We start from the raw sequence: 7384 nt of genomic DNA on the forward strand, positions 1-7384 counted from the left end.
ATAAAAAGTGCCTAGGGTTCTGGGTTATGCCCCAGGGACCATTAATCACACAAAAAAAGCCAATTATTAAAAAAAATTGAAAAAAAAATGAGATTTCTTTGGATTTAGTGTCTGGGGGGTCTAAAAAGTGTACCTGTGAAGTTTCAGCTCTGTAGCATGTCCAGAACCAGAAAAAAAATTATCTTTTAGTGACAACTTTGTGTTAAAAAAAAATTTAAAAAAAATTGTAATTTTCCCAAAACTTGTGGCAAAATATAAAATATTCCATGGACTCACCGTGCCACTCAGCAAACAGCTTGGGGTGTCTACTTTCAAAAATGGGGTAATTTGGGGGGGTTTTGTGGGATCTTGACATTTCAGGGCCTCCTAAACCGTTATAGATAGTGAGAAAATGCAATGAAAAATGTACGCCCTTTGAAATTCTGATGGTGGGGATTGGTTTTCGAGGTCCCGTGCACAGCTAGGCTCCCAAAAAGTCTCACATATGTGGTATCCCTGTACTCAGGAGAAGCAGCAGAATATATTTTGGGGTGTAATTACACATATACCCATGGCATGTGTGAGCAATATATAATTTCAATGACAACTTTGTGTAAAAAAAAAAAAAATTTTTTTTTTAGTCATTTTTCAAACACCTGTGACAAAAAAATTAAATATTCAATGAGCTCAACATGCCTCTCAGGACATTCCTTAGGATGTCTACGTTCCAAAAAGTGGTAATTTGGGGGGGGGGGGTTTGTACTGCCCTGCCATTTTAGCACTTTATGAAATGAGATAGGCAGTCAGAAATTAAAGCTGCGTAAATTTCAGTATTTACGCCATAGTTTGTAGACGCTATAAATTTTGCGCAAACCAATAAAAATATGCTCATTGAGATTTTTTTTGTCAAAGACATGTAGCTAAATACATTTTGGCCAAAAAATATGACATAAATTGAGTATATTGCATATTTTTGAAAAGACAAAGTTAAAAATGTCATTTTTTCTCAAAATTTTCGCTATTTTTTTATTAATATCGCAAAAAATAAAAAGCACAGAGGTGATCAAATACCACCAAAAGAAAGATCTGTTTGTGGGAAGAAAATGACGTAAATTTTGTTTGGGTACCGCATTTCATGACCGCACAATTGTCAGTTAAATTCACGCAGTGCCGAGTTGCAAAAAGTGGTCCAGACGTAAGACAGCAAAATCCTCCGGTGGTAAAGTGGTTAAGTATGTAAATGGTCACAAAATCACTTTAAATATACAAAGATTTTTTTGATTCATTCTACAATTCACTGTGCTTGAAATATAGAACTATTGATTGATGTGACAGAAAGGCAGGAAGAATTTTATATATAAGATTAATATTTGTGACCAGAGGGGAGTGAACACAGCATCGCCAAGGTTTTGAGGTTTCGGTTAGCAACCCCTGGAGCGCAGTACAACCCCCCTTATATTGTATATTGAAACTGTTTTATTTTGGTATCAGTTAACGTACATGCAGAATTAGGATGACTAGCTGACCCTTCCAAGATAGCGCAGGAACCACACTTTATAAATTATTGTATTTGGGTACCAGTGAATACAGCTGTCATTAAAAATTACATTTTGTCACTCATGGCATATGTTTTCATGCTGGCCTCACCTCCAAAACACCCTTACATGATGGCCTGGGAGAGGGACCTTGCATGTGAACTTGAGAATTGGTATGTCAGACTCCATGTTTCCAACAAGGGCATTTCAAATGTGTCTCTGATAGAGGAAAGTATTAAAGTCCTAACTTGGTGGTATTTGGCCTCTGCTCGCTTGGCCAGAATGTACCCAACGGCATCAGCAGAGTGTTTCAGGGGATGTTCCCTGCATGGCACAATGCTCCACATACTCCAGGATCCCCAGTTATTGGAACAAGGTTTTCTGTATACTTGGCGAGTGCCCAGATTACTGAGCAGGTCTATATTGCCCTGCTCAATGACTGCCTACTAGGATTATCATGCCCTATGCAACAATTGATTTACTTTTAGCAGCCAAAATCACTATAGCAGGATCCTGGAAGTCATCCTCCTTTTCCATTGTCCGCATGAAACATAAGGGTTCCTGGATTATGGTTCATGAATGGGTACTCAATATACTCAAGTGTACTCACTGATAAACAAGCCTTTTTCAAGCAAACATGGGAACTGTGGGCAACTTATATGAAGGTAACCTTAACATCCTAGCAGTTGTAGTTGCTAGTCACTAGCTCTCACTGTAATCTCTAGGTCTCTTGGTTTACCCTTTATCTTTTCAGCTTTTTTTCTCTTCCCCCCTCTCTTTTGACCTCCTTCTGTGGCAATTCCTTATCCTTCTCTCTCAATTATCTCCCTTTTTGTTTTTGTATGTATGGCTATAAGGATGGTATTTATTTATTTTATTTATCATCAGCTTTTCTTACAATTCTTTTATCTATAAAAAATGAGACCTATTATATATGAGAAATATATTATATAGTGAGAAATGCTTCTTTGGTCTCTGTTTGTATCTGGTATAATTGCCATTGCTTAAGGCTGTACATATGTTACTGTATATTCTCTAAATCTCTAAAGGTGTAAAACTCTAATAAACACTTTTGAATTTAAATTTTGTCATTGGACACTGAGCACAGGTTATTATTATTACCATGATTTTAGTTTTTTAGCTAGTTCTGTGTAATGATGAGTTTTTCGTAGAAAATCTGTTTTTTCAAGGTTTCAGTAGAGCTGTGGCTCTTATTCACTCTGCAAGACCTTACTGGTCCTCTGACTAGTTCATTAATAAATCTATACAGGAAGGGGGCGTGGCTTGCACGCGTGCTGCATGGACGCTTGAGCCGAGAGCTCTCTGTACCCGGCCGACTCTTACCCCAGCATATCCGAGGCACAGCGACCTCTGACTCTCAACACTTACCGGATCACCTTGCTGAATACATCGGGAAGATGACCAGCCGTAAGAGGAAGGATGAGCGGGGCCCGAAAAAGCTCACGGCCTTCTTCTTTCCACAGCCGCCTTTCCCTGAGAGGATCCAAGATGGCGCCGCAGCGCGACATGACGGCGGGAGTCCTGCGGCCTACACGGATCTCCCTGATGCGGTCCCAGCGTCATCTCCTGAGGACTCCCCCTCGCTGCCTCCTATGCCGGACTCCTCTCCTGCAACACCGATATCGGGTAGCCCAGCGAAGTCGAGGATGTGCATGGACCCTGCTAATACTCCCGGGATTGATGTGAGTACATCTTTTGCCTCTATGCACTCTATGACAGCACTTCAATCCTCTATTGCTGCGTTTCCCACGACTGGCCAGCCTGTCCTGGACACCACAATGAAAAACATGTTAATGACTTTCCAATCCTCCCTTATGGCTAATCTCACCACCATAATGGACAGATTTACTTATGAAATGAGACATATGGGCAGCAGGGTGTCACATATGGAGCATGGTATGCAGGAATGTGCTGAAACGGTTAATGACCTTGTGGACGCTTATCAGTAGCAAAGGGAGGACACAGAATGGATTAAATCCAAAATAGCGGATTTGGAGGATCGTTCGCGCCGCAATAACATCAAGCTGCGCGGCATTCCTGAATCAGTGCAGCCGAACGATCTTCTCCAGCATGCATCCACTCTTTTCTCTACTTTGGTCCCTGAATTGGCTCCTATCGAACTGACTATTGACAGAATTCACAGAATCCCTAAGCCCCGCCACCTGGAAGATTCTGTACCAAGAGATGTGCTTTTGCGCATGCACTTCTATCCCGCCAAAGAAAAAATCCTCAAGGTATCCAGGCAGCTGGGAACACTACCTGATCCTTATGCAGCAGTGCAGCTCTACGCTGACTTGTCTCAGCATACCCTACAACAAAGGAGGCAACTAAAAACCCTCACAAAAGCCCTTTTCAATCATAAAATTCTGTATAAGTGGCGCCACCCGGCGACTTTGCTTGTTACTCATAATGGGATCCCGCACACCATATCCACCATAGAAGGAGGAATGCGGCTCCTTCACTCTTGGGGTATCATCCCGGATCCCCCGAGGAACTTCCATGATGGCTCTCAACATTCTTCCTCATCCCGCTCGAGACCTCAACAAGGACAAGGACGCCAAAATCATCGACCATGACAAGCTGTGCTTCCCTGCTTTCTCGTCTACTAGCCCGGCCGGGCTACAGCTCGTTCTTTATTCTGTTCCTGTAACCAGTTAATCCACCCTGGTAGATGTCCCCTGTTTCTTTATCAGTAGGCCTCTCCGTAGGATACCCCTACTGATCATCAGTCCACATCGGCCACTCAACCCACTTACCGAGCATAGTTCAAGCAGCCTCATTTGGTTGCTCATCAGAGAAGTATTGCATACTCATTGCTTTTTTTTTTTTTTTTTTGTTTGCTTCTATTTTGTGTGTACCCCACCTTTAGTGCCTTCATTCACCAGCGGCTGTAACTCTCGGAACTAGTGACAGCGACTGAATCCGTCTGCCTTTTTGGACACCCCCAGGTACCTGGAGTCCTCACCAGTGACGCAAGACTCACTATAAGCTGCCTGCCATCGAGACTTCAGGTACGGTCTTCACCTTCTTGGACACATCACTGTCTTCAACTACACACTTTTACCAGCCATGTCTCTCAATGTTCTCTCCCTGAATGCCAGGGGCCTTAACCACCCTGTAAAACGGTCCTCGTTGTGGAAATCCGCTCTCTCCTTTCAGAGTGACATAATATGTGTGCAGGAAACTCATTTCTCCCAATCCGCAACTCCCAAATGTTCCCATACTCAATTTCCCCACATATATCTGGCGTCAAGCAAGAAAAAGCGCAAAGGGGTTCTAATAGCCATCCACCAGTCCCTGTCATACCAACTTCATGACTCTATCATAGACCCGAAAGGTCGTTACATCATTCTCCAGTGTATTATAGACAATCGCAATTTCACTTTGGTTAATCTCTATGCGCCTAATGTGCACCAGATGACCTTTATCCGATCGATTGTGGACAAAGCTAAATCCCTCCAATGGGGACATTTACTGCTATGCGGTGACTTCAATCTGGCTCCTGACAGTGCTATGGATTCATCTGCCTCTCCTAAAAAGCACAACACTTCCCTGTCCAAGTTTTTGTGGGAATCTGATTTGTATGACGCGTGGAGGTGCTGTCATGCGGGGGAGAGGGACTATTCTTACCTTTCCCCTCGTCACGGCACCTACTCGCGTATTGACCTGTGCATTACTGACAAGCATCTTTTGGATCATGTCTCTTCTATCGAGCTGCACACTGCCACCTGGTCGGATCATTCCCCCTTAAGCATATCGATTGCCTTGGGTGCTCCTAAGATGTCCACGTTTGTGTGGAAACTTCCTAGCTAGCTTATAACCAATCCGGACTACGTAGCGGAGATTCAGAATCAACTGGATTACTTTATTAATGAAAATACCTTGCCTGACACCGACCCGGTGGTAGTGTGGAATGCTCATAAAGCTGTATTACGCGGTTTGTTTTTACAATTGGGTGCTAGAGAACGGAAAAGGAGAACGCAGCATTTAGATACCCTTACCAACAAACTAGCGTCCCTGGATGCACAAAACAAGACAGACCCTTCCCCAGTCCTTCAGGCTCAAATCTTTGCGACTAGACAGGAACTTCGGTCTTTCTTGCTGGAGAAGTACAGTTTCTCCCTCAAGAAATGGAAAGCCAACACATACGCCACCAGTGACAAAGCCACCAAAGCTATGGCCCTTCGAATTAAGGGTCAACGGATCAAATCCAAAATCCCTAGCATGATTCATCCCAAGACAAAAGAGAAATTGCTCAAACCTACACTTATAGCCAATGCCTTTAGTTCTTACTATGAATCCCTCTATAATCTTAGGTCGGATCCCTCGACCTTCCAACCGACCCCTGCGGACATTGACGACTTTCTCGCACAAATTGAACTCCCTTCCCTTTTGCCCCAAGATATAAACTCTTTAAACAGACCCTTCTCTGACTTGGAAATCAAGACTGCTATAGCTTCGCTTCCCAACATGAAATCACCTGGACCAGACGGGTATTCTTCGGAATACTATAAGAAATTTAGTGACACCTTGACCCCCCTTCTTCGAAATGTATTTAATTCTGCTGCCTCCTCCTCATCCTTTCCGAAGGAAATGTTAAGTGCATTAATTGTGACCCTGCCTAAGCCTGGGAAGGAGCCTGATCAACCTCAAAATTTTAGGCCCATATCCCTGTTAAACATAGATGTGAAGATATACGCCAAAGTTATAGCCGCCAGATTGGTGGACCTACTTCCCCAAATTATACATAAGGATCAATCGGGATTCACTAAAGGTCGTCAAGCGTCAGACGCTACTAGGCGTGTGGTTAATATTATCCATCATGTGGGCCTCAATGGGACGCCTTCTCTGCTCCTATCACTGGACGCGGAGAAGGCGTTCGATAGGGTCCACTGGGGGTTTCTATCAGCCGTCCTTCAAAAATTCGGATTTCGTGGATTTATTCACGACGCCATTATGGCCTTATACTCCACGCCCTCTGCAGTAGTCCGTACAACGGAAGCTATTTCTACTCCGTTTAATATCACCAATGGCACTAGGCAGGGATGTCCACTCTCCCCCCTGATTTTTAACATGATTATGGAAACTTTAGCCACACATATCCGATCCAATCCCAAAATCTCTGGTTTACTTATGGGTGATCAACACCATAAAATTAGTCTCTTCGCGGATGATGTGATACTTATGATATCAGACCCAACTACGTCCCTCCCGGAAATTCAAAGGATTCTTCAGTGGTTTGGAAGGGTCTCCTTTTATAAAGTAAATGAGTCCAAGTCCAACATATTGGGTATTGGCATTAATGCCACCATGCGTAACTTGTTGCAACACCAATTCCCGTATGCGTGGGCAGACCAAAGCATATCCTATCTGGGCGTACAATTAACTGCATCTACGAAACAGCTATTTCACCACAATTTCCTTTCTGCTCGCACTAAATTGCAGGACAACCTCAAGCATGTAGCTTCCTTTGAATTCTCCTGGTTGGGGCGTTTATCAGCGTTTAAAATGATGTATTTTCCCCAATTACTGTACCTCTTTCGTACCCTTCCGATCCCCCTCCCAAAGACTTATCTTAGATCTCTTCAGTCCCTACTGTCCAAATATATATGGCAAAACAAAAAACCCAGGTGTGCTCACGTTAAACTGATTAAACATCGTCTGGCGGGTGGAGCGGGATACGTGGACATCTCTGACTATTACCTGGCATCAGTTTTGTCTCCACTGCGCGATTGGTTTAGGGACGCGCCTACTACACTGTGGTGCGCAATGGAGGCTACATATTGCACCAGGCAGAAATTGTCTGACTGGTTGTTGGCGACTACCCTAAGCCCCAAGTTGCCTTCCTT

General features: G+C 43.6%; 1 pseudogene across 1 annotated transcript; it reads left to right on the top strand.

Moving 5' to 3' along the window:
• The first annotated feature begins 2932 nt into the window (after positions 1-2932).
• Positions 2933-4111, top strand: LOC309548631 (annotated as a pseudogene). The gene has a single exon. The product of its transcript is annotated as an uncharacterized misc_RNA (transcript).
• Positions 4112-7384: the final 3273 nt, after the last annotated feature.

The sequence above is a fragment of the Pelophylax lessonae genome (assembly GCF_965119305.1).
Source record: "Pelophylax lessonae genome assembly, chromosome: 1".
Taxonomy (NCBI): Eukaryota; Metazoa; Chordata; class Amphibia; order Anura; family Ranidae; genus Pelophylax; species Pelophylax lessonae.